This window comes from Aquarana catesbeiana, linkage group LG03 (assembly GCF_042186555.1).
Source record: "Aquarana catesbeiana isolate 2022-GZ linkage group LG03, ASM4218655v1, whole genome shotgun sequence".
NCBI lineage: Eukaryota > Metazoa > Chordata > Amphibia > Anura > Ranidae > Aquarana > Aquarana catesbeiana.
In genome coordinates, this window is record NC_133326.1 from 530,304,333 (window position 1) to 530,326,836 (window position 22,504).

Below are 22,504 nucleotides of genomic sequence, written 5' to 3' on the forward strand. Positions count from 1 at the left end.
AAAGCTAGCTCAACAACCAACAAAAGAGCTCAACATTTAAACTCAACACATATATTACTGCAGTAATCACAATCTAAGCATCAATACAGGTCATATTTTTTCTTTTCCTACCTGTTTTCTGCTCATCGTTTTCAAACCTCAAAGAACAATTATGTGAGCACCAGCGAAAGGGCCACTCGTCCACCTAACGCGGTCATCAGCTCATCTGTTCTATATCTCAAAAAATCTAAAGCTTGCCGGGGCTCGCTAAGCACACAATGAGTGGAAACATTCGACCATCTACCCCCTTTTTGTCTCAGTGCCTGCAAAAATATCCATCCTAATATAGATGCAGCTTTCTGTTCCGATTTTGAATATTGAAACAAGTCAAGATTCAGGAGACAGTGGCGGGGGTCTTCCACTTTAAATGTATCCTGATACTTGATCAATTCACGAGCCAGAGTAGACCAGCATCTAGAATCTGCCCACTCTGAGATGGAGCTCTTTCGACTGTCTCCCCTCTTTGCTTTTTTTATCCAGTTAAACATATCTGCCACTAACTGCCACCAAAGCAAAGCTAGCGACAAACCTCCCATCACAGTGCATGCTAATTATACAGTTTCCCAATTGTCAAAAAACATTACAATTCTCAACAGTATTACTAGGATTAATCACTGCACTTCAAACCAGCACTGAAAGGGTTAAATATCCTGCTCACAGCGCCATTATGCAACAAGGGGTTAAATTCTGTGTTACATTTATTCATAGATTCATTTATATATTTACCCTTTTAGATATGTGGTCAGTAAATGCAATGATTAAAACACACAAAACAAAGAATGTAATAAAAGAGATTTACTTAGCTTTGATTAAAGATGTATTACAGATGTTACAATACAGGATAAATTCAGCATTCAATCCAGGGAACCTCTCAACTTCTGAATATTCAGATAGTTCTGGAAGCCGACAGCCTGTTCAAGATCTAGGACCTCTTACGTCCTCAGCGAAGTTCACTGGCCTGCTCTATTGTCTGACCTTTTAAAGGCTAGATGGAAGACGCGAAAAGCTGGTTTAATCTGGTACTAACAACAGGCTAGCCAGAGAATGGTCCAGAGACAATGTGACCCTCTGTGAATGACCATCTGTTAGCTCAGAAACATACATTTTTACATATATAGAAATATACATAAGTAATCACCTTAAAACTATTACTAAGTCTCTTGTAATTCAATAACTAAAGTTATATATGAATATAGACCCATACTACATCCCCAAATCATTTTTATTAACCCTCCTTCCCCCCAACTGCTAATTCAGCTGATCCCAATTCTCTATCTATCCTTAATCATCTATCTGCTGACTTTGCCAAACCCATACACACTATACCCACCTCTTTTGTGGTCAGATTTATGGATGAATTCCCCAAAGCATGTAGTGCAAGGGCCTGCCTGTATACTTTCAAATGGTACTGTTTAAAGTTTTTATATAGTATTATTATCTTGATAGGTAATATTGAATGTCCAAATGTGCTCAAATGTGTACAGTGTGTATTTATATCTTTGTATGACACTTCTTACCTGTCCAGTGGTCTGCCAATAGTGTAACTAAGGAGGGGCTGGTCAAAGTAATACCCATTATTGAGGCATTCATCTCTCAATGAAGTGGAGAGGGTTACCTGTCCAAGATTCCCCCACTCGGGTCGTTTGTGTACCTGGAGGGATGGTGTGGTGGAGGCGGGGTGGGACAAGGTTTGCCTTTTTGTGTGAATGAGTATAGATGGGTGCATGTATGGTGTGGATGTTGTGTTCATGGAAATATCCCTGCTGTATATAGAATTGTGATTTTAGGTTGTGGTGCCCTACGAGGTCCACACTCATTACCCTTATGTGACCAGTGGTATACTTCATTCCTCCGTTGAGGAATTTGGTAAATATGATGTATAACTACAACAGTTGGCCCCCGTTGGGCTATTGTACTTTCTTTTATATTTTGTAAAAGAGATTTGTTTATGGATGCATTTGTACTATCTGAACCTGTAAACTTCTTTCTATCAAAACAAATAAAAAAACAATTTTGTAATAAAAAAAGGTTTCCCCCACTCCCTATAATGTTAGAAATGGCCCATGGGGGGGGGGATATCATAGGTGTACCTTATACTTTGGTGTTGTAAAATTCCCCTTAATAAATGTTATCTGGATGTTGGCCAAGAATGTTTGTGTCTAATCTGCTTTCCATGTTTATGTGCAAAAATACTAATTTATTTTTGTTTTCCTCTACAGTTTCCTTCCACGCCACAGGAATGGCAGACTGTGGCCTCCCACTTTGCCCAGCGGTCGGTGGGACTTTCCTAACTGCGGAGGGGCAATTGATGGGAAACACGTCCACATCGTCCCACCCCCCAACTCGGGGTCGTACTATTATAATTACAAGGGGTTCAATAGTATTGTGATGTTGGCGGTGGTGTCGGCTAATTACGAGTTCCTGTATGTGGACGTGGGGAAGAATGGCCGGATGTCCGATGGTGGAGTCATCGCCCAGACGGAGTTTTACAGGTGTCTCCAGAATGGCAGCTTGGACTTGCCACCTCCAGAAGAGAATGTGGAAGGACTCCCATTCGTCTTCGTTGTGGATGAAGCATTTGCGCTGGAGGACCATCTTATGCGGCCATTCCGGATGAGGACCCTCACCCCGGAACAGAGGGCTTGTAATTAGCGGCTGGCCAGCCGGTTCCGCCTATTTCTTACACAGATCCATATGGCGGAGTATAAACTGAATCATATAATCCTGGCATGCTGTGTTCTACATAACTTTTTACAGCAACATTCTGCCAACTATGCTGGCTCAGTTGGGCCTGAGGCCGGAATTATAAATGAAACAACCCTGACGGCGCTTGAAAGTGGCCGTCCTGGCTTGCCCTCCCTGAGTGCCCGTGATGTCCGGTTAAGATACCTTGAGTTCTTTGCGGGTAGGGAGACCATCAATATGCCAGACAATTTGTGAAACCTTGATCCAATAAAAAAAAAATTCGCAAATCTTTGGTGACATTTGCTGCTTGTGTTTGTTTTAGCTGACCCTGATCGAAATGTGGTGAGTCCAGAAAATGGCGTGATTGTGTAACCTTACAAAGCACTGTTGGGTGTTATTTACTAAAGGCAAAGACACTTTGCACTACAAGTGCACCTGAAACTGCACTGAAACTGCACTTGTAGTGCAAAGAGGATTTGCCCTTAGGAAATAACCCCCATTGTCACAGAAAACAGCAATTACATCACCACAAAAGTGTTGTAGCATTCAGACAATAATCAACACATTCTTGATTAACAATCTTTTTAATACCTGCACAATCACATGTGCATTTAGAAAAGGTTTTTTAAAACAAACCAACATGTTTGTTGTATAACAATTTTTGGGGTGGCATTATCACAAATAGAAATGTCCATTTAAGATAAAACAGGCATGTGTAAAACCAACAAGAAAGACACAAATCTTTGAACTTACAAAGTTCACATTTGGTAGAACTTGAAGGCAATATCAGACATGAGTATTTAGAAACTGTGTTTGATATTGCGTTCAGATGGGGTGAAGTCACCCCAGGAAAAGCCAAATTTGGAAGATGCACACAAATTTCCGAATGTCAACATGAGCGACCCGCCATCACGGAGATCAAGGGACGTGTTTTGGGGGAGAAACCCCTTCCTCTCAGCTACTTTATTATTGAGGAAGGGGTTGCACCCCCAAAACGCGTTCATTGATCTCCCGTGATGGCAGATAGCACATGTTGACACACTGTGTGCATCCTCCAAATTTGGCTTTTCTAAAAATCCCTAAAACATTTAGAACATTGTAGCACACAAAAAAAGAAAGGGATTTGGAGGGGTTTTAAACTCTACCCAAAACATCAATGATGTTCTTATTTATTTGAATAACATCATTGATGTTTTTCTTGAGGTTTTCCAATGCTAAATTACACCCCATGATCTCCCCGATCAGGATCTGTGCACGTGAAAGGATCTGGATCCACAATATCACGATCACCTAAAAAGAGAGAAACCAAACAAAAACAGGTATAAAAAATATGCCGGCATCCATCTCTTACCTGAGCGTGTGGTTGCAGACACTCACCTGTTGTGGTGACTAGTTCCACCACGTCTTCTTCCTCCTCTTGTGTTGGGGGGATTTCCCCTTCTGCCAGAGGTGGGGGGGCTCTGGTCTCCTCGGATGAGGGGTGTCCTCCGTGTCTTTTCTCCCCTATGTTAAAAAAAATGGTATACTTAGCACACAGATATTTGATGGCAGAACTATAAATAGGAAACATTGCTTGGAAGTGGGGTACAATTGTCTGTTTTGGCAGAGTTCCAAGATGTAGAATTTTCAGTGTCGTTTGTCAAGCTTCAATACTTTACCTGTTTGGTACAAGCTTCACAGATGGAGACCCCCCTATAGTATACACTGGAGCACCTGTGTGGACCCCCCTAATAAAAATGGTGTTCTGGTGTCCCACACTAGTGCTCCAGTGTCCAGATGTGAAAACAGCTGCTCAGTGTCCTCTCCTTACACAGAATCTAGTTGGCATTTCATTCTAGTAACAAAGCCATCTATAGAACCAAATTAGTTTCATACAAGTAGGGCGTCAAAAATGTGGCCAAATGCATATGGCCAAAACAATGGTGTTTTATAGGCCGAAAGAAAAATGTTTGATACGAACGAATAATGTGCCCATGAACATGAAAGTTGCCATTTTAAAATGTACACTTTTAAGAAAAGCACATTGAGCAGCATGAACGTAATAAAGCCAAAAAGAATAGGAACACAGCACAACTACTTACTTTTTTGCAGCACTCTCCGGTTCTTTCTGTACTGCTCATGCTCTCGTAATTTGAGGTCCGACCACCGTTTCCTGAGCTGATCTTTCTATTGTCGTATCCCGAAATTCCGGTGCAGACTTTTGACCACTTTCGCCATGATCTTGGCCTTTCTGACATTGGGGTTGGGGTAAGGTCCATACTTTCCATCATAGTCGGCCTTCTTCAGGATGTCCACCATCTCCAACATCTCCCCAAAGGACATATTTGAGGCCTTAAATCGTCTCCTTCTGGATCGGGACGTCTCCGGATCCGGGCTTTCCTCCTCCTGGTTGCTGTAATTAGCACGCACCTGTTGTGTCTCCGCCATGTGCTCTTCCCCTACTGCGCAGAATGAAAAGGGGCGGGGAATAGACTAGAAAGAACGTCAGGGGCGGGCGGAGTTACACGCATGCACAGTGTGTATAAAGCGTAACACGCGTGCGTAGTACGTACGATCTGTGAGCGGAGGAAGGAGCATCGGAGGCACCGATCATGATAACAAAGGTAAGATCTAAACTTGGGTATATACTGCTTCGAAATTGAAGCCTATATTGTAACAAGATTAAGAGAGTTTGACCTGACCTTAGGGTTTGTCTTGTGTTGTGTCTTGCAGAGAAAATGGATGGCTTCAACGACCACAATTTCCTCCCTCTGTTCATAGACAAGTACAGGGAGCTGCCCTGTCTGTGGCAGGTGAGACATCCCCATTACAATAATAAACAAAAGAGGCAGGCAGCGCTGGAGAAACTGCTGGAGTTGGTGAAGCCGGTGGTCCCCACAGCAACCATCCCCTATTTAAAAAACAAAATTGGTGGCCTGAGGAGCACTTATCTTAGGGAGCGCAAGAAGGTCACGGATTCCCAGAGATGAAGTTTATGTCCCCAGGCTGTGGTACTATGAGAGACTGCGATTTCTGTCAGACCACACTGAAGTCAGGGAATCCCTCTCCACTCTTCCTTCCACTCTTCCTTCCACCCCAGCTGAGGCTTCCAATGTCCAACCTGGGCCTTCCAGCCAGGAAGAAGTGGAGGAGCACAGCTGGAGTCAGGTATAGCATTCCTCTACAGATTTCTGGTCAATAAAGAAATGATGTTTACTAGATGTTATTATTGATCACCAATTGCTGATTGCAAAAAGTGTTTTACATATCAATAGACAGTAGTGGGCACCCAAAATTGGGACAAGAATGAAAAATGCTGGGCTCAGAATGATAGTCTGTTATATTTGTTAACATTCAATTTGCAACAGTCAGGAGGTGAAAATTGTGTGTGATTGATGAAACAAATACTAAAACAATGTCCCTTTTTCATACACAGGAAGACCTCAGCCAGGAGGAGGTTGTGGAATGTGGCAGCCAGGAGGAGGCGGGGCTAAGTGTCAGCCAGGAGAAGCCTGGGACAAGTCGAAGCCTGACCGAATCGCAGGTTCCTCCCCTCCGCCTTCCATACAACAGAGCGAGGAAGGCGACTCACATGCAGGATTCTGCACTCAGGCTAATTCAGGAGGCTTCAGCGTCCCTCCTTTGCTTGCATGGCTGCCACAAAACTGCAGGGCATGCAGGAGGGTCAACGCAAAATATGTGAGGAACTTCTGTATAAAGTCCTAAGTAAGGGGGTGAGTGGGGAACTAACACCCAATACCCACCTGAGTGAGTTGGCCCCTCCTCCTCCTCCTGCTGCCACAACTCCACCACCAGAGCCACAGCGTGGAAGGAAGCGTGGAAGGAAGACCAGAGAGTGATGGCCCTGGGTTCAGTCTGGTCTGGCAAAAGATGCAGTCTCTTGTATGACCACAGCCTGGGGACACAGATGCCATCTGCTGCTTTCCGGATCTCTGGGACTTCTGGACCAGACTGCACTCCCTTTTAGATAAGGACTCCTCAGGCCACCAATTTTGCTTGAAAAAAGTTGATGTGTGCCCTGGGGGTCCAAGGCTTCACCCATTTCTGCTGTTTCTCCAGCATTGCCTCCATCTTTGTTTAGTTGTGAGCCCTTAATAAATGATTTTTTTTTTCTATTATACTCTCCTATGTGTGTTTTCATTCAAAAAGGACAGTTTGTTGGTGACGAGTCAGGTACATTTCTAAAGTACAATGTGAATTTAACAAGAGACAACAACACCAAACAATCTCCTACAGATTAAATATAACAACATATCAATGGTGTTGTGGTAACTTGACACACAAAACACACACAAAAATATTCTGGAGTGAAACTAAAAATACAAGAAAACAAAGATCAGCCTTGAAAAAAATACAAACCGAAAAAAAAAAAATTCTGCCTTAAAACAAAAAAAACAAACAAAATACAACACCAAAAAAATTTTGTCAGATGTGACAAATCAAAATATATTGAGGGAATCCCGATAAATAGTAAAGAAATAAGTTTGTGAGAAGTCTGTGTGAATATGAGCAGCAAAGCTACTTAATTCTTCTCACATTATAAAGAAGAAGAGAGTGCGCTGTATTAAACCATTTTTAACATTGCAGCATGACGAAAGTGCTGTATCCATTGAGAACGCTAAGTTTACCAGACCGAGCTGTTCCGTCTCGGAATTTCTTCTGAGCATGCGTGGCACTTTGTGCGTCGGAACAGGCCACACACGGTCGGAATTGACGCCATCGGATTTTGTTGTCGGAAAATTTTATAGCCTGCTCTCAAACTTTGTGTGTCGGAAAATCCGATGGAAAATGTCCGATGGAGTCCACACACGGTCGGAATTTCCGACAACACGATCCGATCGGACATTTTCCATCGGAAAATCCGACCGTGTGTACGGGGCATTACAGTGTGGATGGAGTAATCTCCACAGCAAGCTATTGTATTCAGGCAGCTGTGGCACCCATGGGTGCCTGCATATACATGAGAAGTAATTGTATCTGATAGGATGCAGTCACTGTTTGGCCAATAACTTTTCTGCTGTCTCAGTCGATTTTTTTTTTGGTCGAATTTTGGCAAACTGGGTGCTGCTTTCAGGACCACCTGCAGCTCAAAAAAAATAAGGTCAGTAAAGACATGGATGAGCGAGTTTGGGGAGGGGAACTTGACTGACCTGCACAGAGTCCTGACTTCAACTCAATAAAACACCTTTGGGATGAGTTAGAGAGAAGACTGGCCTTCTCATCCAACATCAATGCCTGACTTCACAAATGTGCTTCTGGAAGAATGGTCAAACATTAACATAGATGCACTCCTAAACCTTGTGGATAGCCTTCCCAGAAGAGTTTAAGCTGTCATAGCTGCAAAGGGTGGGCCAACTCACTATTGAACCCTACAGACTAATACTGGGATGCTATTAAAGTTCATGTATGTGTAAAGACAGGTGTCCCAATACTTTTGGTAATATAGTGCATATACTATATAGTCCATAGGGTTCAATATTGAGTTGGCCTGTCTGCTCTATTTCATCCCAAAGGTGTTCTTTCGGGTTACGTTCATGGCTTGTGTGCAGGCCAGTCAAGTTCCTCCAACCCAAACTCGCTCATCCATGTCTTTATGGACCTTGCTGTGTGCGCTGGTGCAAATCATTTGGTGGAGGGGGGATTATGGTGTGGGGTTGTTTTTCAGGGGTTGAGCTTGGTGCCTTAGTTCCAGTGAAGGGAACTCTTAAGGCGTCAGCATACCAAGACATTTTTGAACAGTTTTATGCTCCCAACTTTGTGGGAACAGTTTGGGGATGAACTCTTCCTGTTCCAACATGACTGCGCACTGGTGCACAAAGCAAGGTCCATAAAGACATGGATGAGTGAGTTTGGGGTGGAGGAACTTGACGGGCCTGCACAGAGTCCTGACCTCAACCCTATAGATCACCTTTGGGCTGAATTAGAGCGGAGACTGTGAGCCAGGCCTTCTCATCCAACATCAGTGCCTGAACTCACAAATGCACTTCTGGAAGAATGGTCAAACATTCACATATACACACTCCTAAACCTTGTGGACAGCCTTCCCAGAAGAGTTGAAGCTGTTATAGCTGCAAAGGCTGGGCCAACTCAATATTGAACCCTACGGACTTATGCCGCGTACACACGGTCGGACTTTCCGGCGTAAAATGTGCGATCAGAGCTTGTTGTCGGAAATTCCAACCGTGTGTAGGCTCCATCGAACAGTTTCCATCAGAATTTCCGTCGCACAAAATTTGAGATCTGGTTCTCAAATTTTCCGACAGCAAAATACGTTCGCGTAAATTCCGATCGTGTGTACACAATTCCGACTCACAAAGTGCCACGCATGCTCAGAATCAAGCAGAAGAGCCGCACTGGCTATTGAACTTCATTTTTCTAGGCTCATCGTAAGTGTTGTACGTCACCGCGTTCTTGACGTTCAGAATGTCCGACAAAATTTGTGTGACCGTGTGTATGCAAGACAAGTTTGAGCCAACATCCGTCGTAAAAAATCCATGGATTTTGTTATTGGAATGTCCGATCAATGTCCGATCGTGTGTACGGGGCATAAGACTGGGATGCCATTAAAGTTCATGTGCGTGTAAAGACAGGTGTCCCAATACTTTTGGTAATATAGTGTATATACTGTTTAAGGAGTGCAAATGTGCCCACTAAAGTGGCCAAAGCTGAGGTTTCAGGCTGCCAACCTTGATCCTATCATGGTTTAAAATACAATTTAAAAGGTATTAAAACCCAAGAAGAAAATGTAACATATATTGCAGCTTTCTAATCCTTTGATGTGGTAGTTGCATAAGTTTTTATTTTTCAGGTAAGAACATTTTTAGCAAGTACAGAAAATATCTGTTGCTCTTGCCAGAAACACCATGTCCTTGTCACCTCCTGTGAACTGTTGCATTCCTCCTGTAAACTACAAATCCCCCCAAGCCTCCATGTACTGAAAATAAAGAGAGTTAAGCCAAGCCTTAAATGATTTGATTTTCTTTCCTTTTACCACGGTTGGGAGGAAGGAAAATCGCTGGATTCCTTCATCAACACAGTCAATGTTGATGGGGAATCCCTCCTGCAGCACTATTGTGTTCTGCCTACTGCTAACAGCTATAACTGGTGGCAGAAATCACATGTAATAAATCCAACAGGCTGGTTGTACCCAAGTCGATTGATGGGCTGACTTGAGTACAACTAGCCTGCCCATAGATGGATCGAACTTCGGCCGGTCCCCGCTGAACCAGATGAGCTTCAATCCATCTATGGCCAACTTAAAGTGTTACTAAACCCAGTCCATTGCATACAGGCTGGTTTTAATATGGAAAATGTCAGTTGATTTATACATGGTGCATGATTGTTTAAAACATTTTTAAAAGGATAAAGCACTATTGCCAGTTTTTACTTTGCATGTGGGTGATGTGAGAGGAGGGCTCTGGTGACTATCAGGAAGGAGTACCACATGCTGGAACCAGTTGCCTAAGATATATACTAAAGGAAGGAGGAACAAATAAGAGGAATACCACAGAGGATTAACCACTGTCACAAGTGTTTTTATTAAGCCTTAAGGTAAGGGCACATCCGGTGAAGGGTCGCACAAGGAGTGATTTGTCACATGCACAGAAGTGGATCAAAGAGAAGAGCTTCGGTTTATAGCATCTAACCTTTATTCACTATACATTGGACTATTATATTGTTCATATTCAACATAGATTGGACTATTCGTCATTTATTGATTGTTTATAAGAATATTGCTTAATTATTGCATCAAATATTTACATTCATCTAATCACTTTCTTTCTTTCTTTCTTTCTTTCTTTCTTTCTTTCTTTCTTTCTTTCTTTCTTTCTTTCTTTCTTTCTTTCTTTCTTTCTTTCTTTCTTTCTTTCTTTCTTTCTTCATTTTATTTATTCATTTTTGTTTATGATGTGGAGTTTTGAGCACTTGCACTTTATTGAGGATTGGTAGATTGTACTGAGCATTGTACACTACTGGCCATCTAGGACAGGAGGGTCACATATCACAATTTTCGACAATTTATGTCCACGTAGCGCTGCACTCATTTGTCATTTGTTTAAACCCAGTCCCCTGCATTCACTATGTCTGTTCTCCCGTAGTATTATTATTATTAATATACAGGATTTATATAGCACCAACAGTTTGCGCAGCGCTTAACAAAATGAAGGCAGACATTACAGTTACATTACAATTTGGTACAAGAGGAATCAGAGGGCCCTGCTCGTTAGAGCTTACAATCTAAAAGGGAGGGTCAATTGATACAAAAGGTAATAGCTGTGGGGGATGAGCTAATGGAGAAAGTAAAACAGTGTATGAGTTAGAAGCAGGATAGTCTTTTTTTTAAAGAGAAGGGTTTTCAGGGATCGTCTAAAGATGGATAGATTAGGGGACAGTCGGACAGATTGGGTAGGGAGTTCCAAAGGATGGTAGAAGCTCTGGAGAAATCCTGGAGGCGAGCATGGGAGGAGGTGACAAGGGAGCTAGAGAGCAGGAGGTCTTGGGAGGACCGAAGAGAGTGGCTTGGATGGTATTTTGAGACTAGGTTAGTGATGTAGCTGGGGGCAGAGTTATGGATGGCTTTGTAAATTATTGTTAGTAATTTGCATTTTATTTGTTAGGTGAGTGGAAGCCAGTGGAGGGATTGGCAGAGAGGGGTGGAGGGCACTGAATGGTTGGTAAGGTGGACGAGTCTTGCAGCTGCATTAATTATGGACTGAAGGGGGAATAGTCTATTTAAAGGTAATCCAATGAGGAGAGAGTTGCAGTAGTCGAGGGGAGAGATAACCAGGGAGTGAATTAGAAGCTTGGTGGTGTCATTAGTTAAAAAGGGGCATATTCTAGAAATGTTGCAGCGGCTAAGGTGGCGTGTTTAAGACAGGGATTGGATGTGGGCCTGAAAGGACAGTTCAGAGTCTAAGGTTACCCCTAGCAGCCTGGCATGTGGGGACGGACTGATAGATGTGCCATTGATCTTGACAGAGAAGTCAGGGGAAGGGGCACGTGGGGGAGGAAATATTAGGAGATTGGTTTTAGACAGATTCAGTTTGAGGAAGTGGTGTGGCATCCAGGCTGATATGTCTGTTAGTAAATCAGTGATGTAGTAGGAGACTGATGGGGTGATCTGAGGGGCAGAGAGATAGATTTGGGTGTCATCAGCATATAAATGGTAACGGAAGCCATGGGAGGCTATCAGCTGACCCAGGGAGGACGTGTAAATCAAGATTAGTAGTGGTCCAAGGACAGAACCTTGGGGACCCCAACGGTAAAAAAAGTTAGAGAGGAGGAAGTGGAGCTGTAAGTGACACTGAAGGTGTGGTGAGATAGATAAGATTTGAACCAACGAGAGCAGCCATGGAGACCAAGCAAATTGAGATTTCTGAGGAGGAGGGGGTGGTCAACTGTATCAAAGACAGCGGAAAGGACCAAGAGTAAGGATTGCTTCTAAGGCCCCTTTCACACTGGGGCGGTGAGGGCGTCGGCGGTAAAACGGCGCTATTTTTAGCGCCGCTTTACCGTCGTTTTTGCGGCAGTATTCGGCCACTAGCGGTGCGGTTTTAACCCCCTGCTAGCGGCCAAAAAAGGGTTAAAACCGCTCGCATAGCTCCGCTACAGCGGCGGTATAGCCGCGCTGCCCCATTGATTTCAATGGGCAGGAGCAGTTTAGGAGCGGTGAATACACCGCTCCTTCACTGCTCCAAAGATGCTGTTTGCAGGAGTTTTTTTTCTCTCCTGCCAGCGCACCGCTTCAGTGTGAAAGCCCTCGGGCTTTCACACTGCAGAAACAGCAGCGGCAGTTTTAGGTCGGTTTGCAGGCGCTATGTTTAGCGCAATAACGCCTGCAAACCGCCCCAGTGTGAAAGGGCTCTAATACCCCTTTCACACCGAGGGCGTTTTGCAGGCGCTATAGCGTTAAAAATAGCGCCTGCAATCCGCCCTCAAACAGCTGCAACATTCTGGTATGGAAAAAACGGCGTGGGGTCCCCCCCTAGAATCCATACCAGACCCCGATCCGAGCACGCAGCCTGGCCGGTCAGGAATGGTGGTGGGGACGAGCAAGCTCCCCCCCCTCCTGAACCGTACCAGGCTGCATGTCCTCAACATGGGGGGTGGGTGCTTTGGGGAAGGGGGTGCCCTGCGGGGGCCCCCCCACCACAAAGCACCTTGTCCCCATGTTGATGAGGGCAAGGGCCTCTTCCCGACAACCCTGGCCGTTGGTTGTCGGGGTCTGCGGGCGGGGGGCTTATCGGAATCCGGGAGCCCCCTTTAATAAGAGGGCCCCCAGATCCCGGCCCCCCCACCCTATGTGAATGAGTATGGGGTACATGGTACCCCTACCCATTTACCTAGGGAAAAAGTGTCAATAATAAAACACACTACACAGGTTTTTAAAGTAATTTATTAGACAGCTCCGGGGGGGTCTTCTTCCGGCTTCGGGGGTCTTCTTCCGACTTCGGGGGTCCCTCCGGTTCCTCTTCTCCCGGCGTCCGGTTGGGTCTTCTCTGCTCTGTCTGGCCTCTTCTCCCAGTTTTCCAGTTCTTCTGCCTGCTCCTCCGCTATCTTCATGCCACTCTTTTGCCAGCGGAGGCCCGGACTTCTGGCTTCTTGGCTTCTGGGCTTCTTCTCTTCTTCTCTTCTTCCGATGTTGACACGACGGTCTCTCAGGCTGGAATGCTCTCTGAGCGCTCCGATGTGACTTATATAGGCGGAGACCCCGCCCCCTTATGCCGTCACAGTCCCTGGGCATGCTGGAACTATGACGTTTTAGGGGGGCGTGGTCACAGGGTGATGAACCAACCGGACGCCGGGAGAAGAGGAACCGGAGGGACCTCCGAAGTCGGAAGAGGACCCCCAAAGCCGGAAGAAGACCCCCGAAGCCGGAAGAAGACCCCTGAAGCCGGAAGAAGACCCCCCGGAGCTGTCTAATAAATTACTTTAAAAACCTGTGTAGTGTGTTTTATTATTGACACTTTTTCCCTAGGTAAATGGGTAGGGGTGCCATGTACCACATACTCATTCACATAGGGTGGGGGGCCGGGATCTGGGGGCCCTCTTATTAAAGGGGGCTCCCGGATTCCGATAAGCCCCCCAGCCCGCAGATCCCCCAAAGCACCCACCCCCTATGTTGAGGGCATGCGGCCTGCTACGGTTCAGGAGGCTCGCTCTACCCCACCCCCTTTACTGACCGGTCGGGCTGCGTGCTCGGATCGGGGTCTGGTATGGATTTTAGGGGGACCCCACGCTGTTTTTTCGGTGTAGGGGGTTCCCTTTAAAATCCATACCAGACTTAAGGGCCTGGTTTGCCCCGCGCTTGCTGCAATAGGAAAATGTGTTTTTCCTATTGCAGCGAGCGCGAGATGCAATACCCTGCCCTTGCGACGTATCTGGTCCGTCAGACCAGCATACAGACGAAAGAGACGAACGGGCTTTCCGTCAGGAACTGAGTCCGGCGGACTAAGATTTGAAACATGCCTAAAATCTAGGCACGGCGGACTTTTGGGAAAAAAAAGTCGGCCGGTGCCTACACACGATCAGATTGTGCGGCAGACTCTGGTCTGCCGGACCAAGTATGCCGGAAAGTCCGCTTGTGTGTACGCGGCATTAGAGTCCCAATTGCAAAGATTGTCACGTGGTCTCATCCTACTTCCAGTTCTTTGGTTGTCGCTTTCGTCGGGTGGAACGCACGCCGACCACGGAGGTGGTGCACGGTATCTATGTTTAGACCTACTACAGATGAGCGAGCAGCCCTAGTGCCGGGTAGGCACCTACACATGTAAGCGGTCATTTGGCTATACTATTTGCCTTTAATTATTTAAATATACTGTATCACGCTATGGAAGCATCCATTGTTTTTTCTATGTCCCATGTTTAACCATCCGGGGAAGAAACCTTTTGCCTATTGCTATCCAGTCTCCATATGTGAGCAGGCACAATCCTGCACAAGCGCTCAAGACTTTCTTTTTAATTAAAGAAGTAATTTGTATCTGATAAGCAGATTTTCCACCTATCACTGTGGGGTGTACCTACTTCTTGGTGAAGGAATTTCCACTTTTCACACAGAAGATATTATCTACATCTAGAAGATCACTTTGTCTGCAATTGAATTGTGGTTGTTTTCTTTGCAGTTGGGACTTTAATACTACCACTGTTGTTCAATGTTGTGATTCACCACCAATGTTATACACAGTATTATATTTTTATATTAGTAATCCTATTTTTGGAGTGTATACATATTTTGATATTATTTCACCTAGTCAATTGTCTTATCACTAGGTTTTTTTTTTCACCATTGCCATTATCACTATTTTAGTCACTAGTGCCCCCTATTTACTACCAATTCTTGTAGACAGAAGTGGCCAGGTTGGGGCAGGACAAGGATGAGATTTTGTTGTAGAGACAATCTGTAGCAGAAAAAAGAAGAGAAGGGTTTGAATGGCAAAGGTTTCTACGGGTAATAGTTTGGTAGTTGGAAGGCAAGGAGGAGGAAGATAAGGAGAGAGTGGAAATAATAAGGTGGTGATCAGAGAGAGGAAAAGCAATGTTGGAGAGGTTGTACAGAGTGCACAGGTAGGAGAATATAAGGCCAAGGCAGTTGCCATCAGAGTGAGTAGAACCATGTGTCCATTGTTTTAGGTCAAAAGAGGAGGTTAGGCTCTGCAGTTTAGTAGTAGCGGGAATGTTAAGATTAACAGGGATGATGAAGTCCCCAAGAATGATTGTTGGAATATTAGAAGAGAGTAAGTAAGGTAGCCAGGCAGAGAAGTTGTCAAGGAAGCTTGATACCGGTCCAGGAGGCCGATAGATCACAGCAATTCTCAATGAAACTGGAGAAAATAGATGAATACAGTGAGCTTCAAATGAGGAGGTGGATGAAGAACCTGAAAAGTGTTTTGAGGGGATAGGAGGATTCCAACACCACTTCCTTTCCGTCCACTAGGCCTGGGAGAGTGAGTCCACAGGAGGCCACCAAAGGAGAGGGCAGCAGGAGAAGGAAAGTCCGATTCTTGAAGTAATCATAATTGCAAGTAGGTTCAGGGAGTTTGTGATAAATAGGTCATGGACGGTGGTGAGTTTGTTACAAACAGAGCGGGCAAAGGGCACAGAAGGGGAGGCTGGTTCTAGGCAGAAGAGGAATAGAAATGAGATTGTGTGGATTGGGGCTGCTATCAGAAGAAAAGGGGTGCCGGCAGGGGCGTTGCTAGGTCTACAAAAGATCTGGGGCTGGAGCCCATAGCAGCGTAGTAAAGAAAGTCATACGCTTGGGCGGGCATACACATGTATATACAGTTATATATGTGTGTGTGTGTGTGTATATGTCCCCAGAGAGCCCCCCATTTACATCAGGGTCCCCAGAGAGCCCCCCTTACATCAGGTTCCCCAGAGAGCCCCCCTTACATCAGGGTCCTCAGAGAGCCCCCTCTTACATCAGAGTCCCCAGAGAGCCTCCCCCTTGCATCAGGGTCCCAAGAGAGCCCCCCACTTACATCAGGGTTCCCAGAGAGTTCCCCTTACATTAGGGTCCACAGAGAGCCTCCCCCTTAAATCATGGTCCCCAGAGAGCCCCCCTTAAAATCGGGGTCCACAAAGACCCTCCCCCTTGCATCAGGGTCCCCAGAGAGCCCCCCCACTTACATCAGGGTTCCCAGAGAACCTCCCCTTGGGGACCCTGGGCTCGGGGCTATGAGCTCCAGATTTGGGGCTATAGCCCGAAAAGCCACCCCCTAGTGACGCCACTGGGTGCCGGGTATGTTGGCCGAAGGTAAATGATGGTGGTCCAGGATTTGGGGAAATATCTCCAGAAGTTAGGAGAAGCAGAAGGGTGAGAGAGGTGATATAGAAGTACACAGAACATGAAAATGCAATTATTTTAGTAAATATAAACTGATAAATACCTTTTCTCATCAGCAGTATATAGCAGCCTTGTGACTTCTATCAGTTCCTAGTAAAGCTTGTAGGAGGACTTTTCATACCTCTGCCGGGTTAGCCCCCCCATATCAAAATTTTTGAAAAAATTTTATGCAGTTTGTTAGATCTTTGTTAGATCAGGTTAGATCAACCGTTGTTTGCGTTAGATCTCACACAGAAGAAGCGATATTAACAGTTATTTGCTGGGGGGCTAACCCGTCATCAGCCCCCCCTTATCAAAAAATTGACCAAACAGTTAGCTATTTTGGAAGCAATTTGTTAGATCCGGTAAGATCAAGTGTTTTTAACGTTAGATCTCACATAATTAGAGACTTATTAAGTGATTAATGAGGGGGGGCTGGCCCCCCCTTATCAAATTTTTGGGCCAAAAATCATTCAGGCTAATAGATATTCATTAGATCCGGTAAGATCAAGTGTTTTTAACGTTAGATCTCACATCATTTCAGAGATATTCCACATCAAAATAGAGATATTAGGTGGTATATATGGGCGGACTGGCTCACCCCTTATCATATTTTCAGGCCAAAAATCATTCAGGCTAATAGATATTCATTAGATCCGGTAAGATCAAGTGTTTTTAACGTTAGAACTCACATAATTAGAGACTTATTAAGTGATTAATGAGGGGGGCTGGCCCGCCCTTATCAAATTTTCAGGCCAAAAATCATTCAGGCTAATAGATATTCGTTAGATCTGGTAAGATCAAGTGGTTTTTAAACTTTAGATCTCACATCATTTCAGAGATATTCCACATCAAAATAGAGATATTGGGTGGTACATATGGAGATATTAGGTGGTACATATGGACGGGCTGGCCCCCCCTTATCAAATTTTCGGGCCAAAAATCATTCAAGCTAATAGATTTCCGTTAGATCCTGTAAGATCAAGTGTTTTTAACGTTAGATCTCACATAATAAGAGACTTATTAAGTGATTAATGAGGGGGGCTGGCCCCCCCTTATCAAATTTTCGGCCCAAAAATCATTCAGGCTAATAGATATTCGTTAAATCCGGTAAGATCAAGTGTTTTTAACGTTAGATCTCACATCATTTCAGAGATATTCCACATCAAAATAGAGATCTTAGGTTGTACATATAGACGGGTTAGCCCCCCCTTATCAAATTTTCTGGCCAAAAATCATTCAGGCTCATAGATATTCGTTAGGTTCGGTAAGATCAAGTGGTTTTAACTTTAGATCTCACATAATTTCAGAGATATTCCATAAAAAATAGAGATATTAGGTGGTACAGAAGGTACATCCATCTTCAACCGTCTCTGGATGGTCTCTGGAACCTTCTTTGCATGGTTCTTCAGCGGGTGCCTGTAGTCTCTCCTGACACCTCCATTCACCTCGCCTCATGGTGATCTCTTCTAAGACCAACAAGCTTAAGTCTTTAGCTAGCCCCCCTTCTTGCAAAGCAGGCTGGGCTTGGTAGTTCCACCCCCTGTAGAATCAATGGGGCTATATTGTGGGCCATGGTCCTCTGCTGCTGCTTGATTGGCTCCCTCTCCCTGCCAATAGGGACACAGGAAGAGGAGAGGGAGGGGGAGAAATCCCCCACAGGGACTGACAGGCGTGCTCTCCCTCAGTGAGTGCCTGTGTCAGTGTCTATTCAGTCCGGCGGTCGCTGGCAGGAATGGCGGGAGGTGCGGGACCATGGGTGATAGAGTAGCCCCCGCTACACACTCCCCCCACCAAAGAACCTTTGGTCCGCCAAAGGAGGTAAAGAGTCTATGACCTATTACATGCTTTTGATATACACACGGAAAAAAAAACAGGTTAGTGTGCACAGAAAACCATACAATTTACATCTGCATAAAACCCTGGCAGAGGAACATCCCACCAATTAGCATAGGAGGGGAGGTTAACTGGAATGGCCCAGCTAGATGTGCCAGGGGCTGAGTGTCAGAAACCAAGAAATCAGGTCGAGACAGAAGTACAGTTAAATCACACTTGTTTAATAATAAAAGTAAAAAGAACAAACGTAGTCAAAACATAGCCAAAGTTCAATAACCGGAACGGATAGTCAGCCAAGCCAGAAGTCAGGGATCAATGTAGTGGAACAGCAAGCAGGATCTGGAGCCAGAAGGGATGTCAGCAAAGCAAGTCTTGAACAGGATTGCAGGAGATTTTTTCTGTGATGTTGACCAAGGCGAAGGCAGAGATCCTCTGGACTGGACGGCTTAAGTAGGCAGGACTGACGAGCAGGATATCATCAACAGCTGAGTAACTGTGGAGAGATAGGAGCTGGCAATTATCCGACAGCTAAGTGGCCAGCTCAGAGAAGGAAGGACTGAGCCCAGCCCTGACAGTGAGTTGGGATTGTCCACCACCAAATCTGCGGTGGAAGGGTCAGTTTCTTCAAGAGTCCTTTTTGCAATGAGAACGACCTCCTCAGAGCTTTCACCCAAAGTATCATATGTTAGTCTTTTGGGCGGGTGAATAACCCTTCGCTCTCGCTGTTCTTTAGGTTCTGGGGTTACAGGCACACTGGTCTCTTCTTCTTCCTGCATATCAGTCTTGTCAGCAGGGAAGATTGAGGGTCTTCCAACTCTTCAAAAGGTGGACTTTGAGGTACAAACTCAGGAGCCTCTGGCCTGAGAGTCACCTTGGGAGGAGAAGAAAGGGGGTGGGGGCGGGTGGCAGGCCCTGGCATTTGAGATGGCCACAGACAATCTTTCTCTTCATCCTTGCTGTTTTCATCTTCAGCAAAGGGTACAGAGTGAGATCTAGTCACTGGCTGGGATCTTTCAGAGGCCGTGGGTGTGGACTGTAAATCTGGCTGTGGTGGCACATGAACTGCTTCTGACAGAGGCAACAGATGATTGTGATGCTAAGTCTTCAGCAGGCCTGTGCATCCCTCTGGCCGGATTTGATATACTGGGTGTCTGGGCAGATGTTTGCAAACGACATAGGTTAGCCAACTTGTGCTTTCCAGGGACACCCAGGTTTCTCAGCAGTACCTTGTCATCCGGCTGTAGGTCCTGCACTCGTACCCTAAGGTCAAAGTTTATTTTGTTTCTCTGTCCTCAGGCATATGAGGCAGCTTGAGCCTTATCAAAGGTGGTTTTCAGACGTCTCTGCAGGCGATCCACATACCCTCTGTGGAAAGTTGCTAAGGTATGGTCGAGGGATGTGCCGAAGGCCAAGTCTACTGGCAGCCAGGCCTACGGTCCGAACATCAAACTATAGGGAGAGTAACCTGTGGCATCATTGGCGGTGCTGTTATAAGCATGCACAATAGCCACTATATGCTTGCTCCAGTGCTGCTTTTGTTCTGAACTTAGAGTTCCAAGTATATCCAGGAGGGTTCAGTTGAATCTCTCTGGTTGAGGATCCCCTTGAGGATGATAAGGGGTGGTTTTAGACTTCCTGATGCCCAACAGGTCTGAAAGTCTCTTGATGAGACTACTCTTGAAATCTCTCCCTTGATCAGAGTGGATGCGTTGGGACAGACCATAGTGCACAAAGAATTTCTCAGCGAAGATCTTGGCCACCATGGATGCTTGTTGGTCCCTTGTGGAAAACGCCTGGGCATACTGAGTGAAATGGTCAGTCACTACCAGGATATTTCCCTGCCCGCTCAGATCAGGCTCCAAGCACAGAATGTCAATGCACACCAGCTCCATGGGTCCTTGACTCTGAAGATGGTCCATTGGGGCAGCTCGTGAGGCAAAGTCTTCCTTTGGATACATCTGTGGATACATCTGATGCAGGAGTGGCAATAGTCCTTAACTTCAGCCTGCATGCAGGGCCAGTAGAACCGGTTCCTCACCAGGAGAAAAGTCCTTTTGGTCCCTAGGTGGCCATGGTTGTCATGTAGGTGTCAAAGCTGGGCTCAGCCCTTCCTTCTCTGAGCTGGCCGCTCAGCTGTCAGCTAATTGCCAGTTCCCATTTCTCTCCACAGTTACCCAGCAAGTCGTCCAGCTCACTTGATCTCTGCCTTCACCTTTGTCAACATCACAGAGTCTTTCTCCTGCGTTCCTGTTGAAGACTTGCTAGGCTGACGTTCCTTCTGGCTCCTGATCCTGCTTGCTGTACTACTACGTTTATCTCTGGCTCTCTGACATTTGCTTGGCTGACTACCCGATCTGGTTACTGAACTCTGGCTTGTTTTGACTATGCTTACTCTGTTTACCTTATTATTATTATTATTATTAAACAAGTGTGATTTAACTATACTTCTGTCTCAGTCTGATTCATGGTTCCTGAGAGTAGGGCAGTTAATACCGTCTCCATATGTTTTTAAGGTAGGAATAGCTGCCATTTTTCTTCAGAATCGTCAGAGGGGCCCCTTTGGTAGACCAACCCTCTGTGCACCTGAAACCGATCCCACTCTCGGTGCAGCAGATGGGTTTCTTTCGGGGAGTCAATGAGGAGCAAGTCAGGGCATTGGCTCTCCAAGGCCTTCAATGCCAAGCTACAGGGAGGGTCCTCCAACTGGCCCCTCCACAGGTCTTTGACAGCTTGGGCAGACCTTCATCCCCGACTTGGGCGACATTGCAATAACATCTGGGGACACCAACGGCTGACACTACAACCTCTTCGGTCCTGGATCCTACTCCAGGTTGATGTTTTGCTCCTTGACATAAGGCTCGTACCCTTCAGGTGTCAGTTGGGCCTATTCTTCTGGAGGGTCTCTGGAACAATGGGGCATCAGCGTCTTGTTTCCTGACCCCAGTCGATACTTCAGGCTGAAAATAAACCCTGATAGAGCAGCCAACCATCTGTGACCCGTGGCGTCCAACTTGGTGGAAGTGAGGATGTAGGTGAGAGCATTGTTGTCAGTCTTGATCACGAAATCCGCTCCATACAGTTAATTCCTCAGCTTATCCACCCACTTCAAGGCCAGGAACTCAAGTTTGTGCATGGGATAGTTCTTCTCGGCGGGGGCCAAGTTCCGACTCACGTAGGCAACAAGCCATAGATGGCAGCCATGCTCATGATATAGCACCCCACCTTAACCCATCTCGACTGGCGTCAAAGTGTAGCTCGTATGGCTTGGTTGGATCTTCATAGGCCACGACTGGAGCAGTTGTTAGGCTTCACTTCAGCTGTCTAAAACCCCTTCACACTTCAGAGTCAATTGTTCCTGAATTAACTCTCTGGGTTTTCTGGGCCCTCCAGCTGGTCTGACAGGCTTCGCCAGATCAGGGTCAGCGTCTTAGCGAATCCATTGACAAATCTTCTGTAATAAGAGCAGAATCCCAGAAATGACCTAAGCTCAGTCACGTTGGTAGGCCTCGGCCAGGAGGTCAGTGGCTACTTCATCAGCAGACACAATGTGACCAAGGTAGTTGACCGAGGGTTGATAAAACTGGCACTTTTCCAGAGACAGCTTCAACCCCCCCACCATGGGGTCTCTTAAGGACCTTCTGCAGAAACTCTACGTGCCCTTCCAGGGTCTTGCTGAAAACGATGATGTCGTCTAAGTATACCAACACCTCGATCAGTTTCATGTCACCCATGGTCTTCTCCATTAGCCTTTGGAAGGTGGCTGGGGCACCAGACAGGCCTTGATGCATACAGTCAAATCCAAACATCCCCTGCGGGGTAATGAAAATGGTTTTCTCCCGATCCTCAGGGTGCATGGGGATTTGGTAATACCCACTCTTCAAATTCAGCATGCTGAACCACTTCGCTCCTGACAGGCTCTGCAAGTCATCTTATATCCTTGGGGTGGTATATTGGTCGGGAATGGTCCTTCAGTTCAGCGTCCGGTAGTCAATACCCAGCCTCAGTGACCCATATTTCTTCCGTACCACCACTATTGGGGAAGCGTATAGACTCTGGGACTCTCGGATGATACCTGCCCTCTTCAACTCTGCCAGTTGTTCATGCAGATCCTCCAAGTCC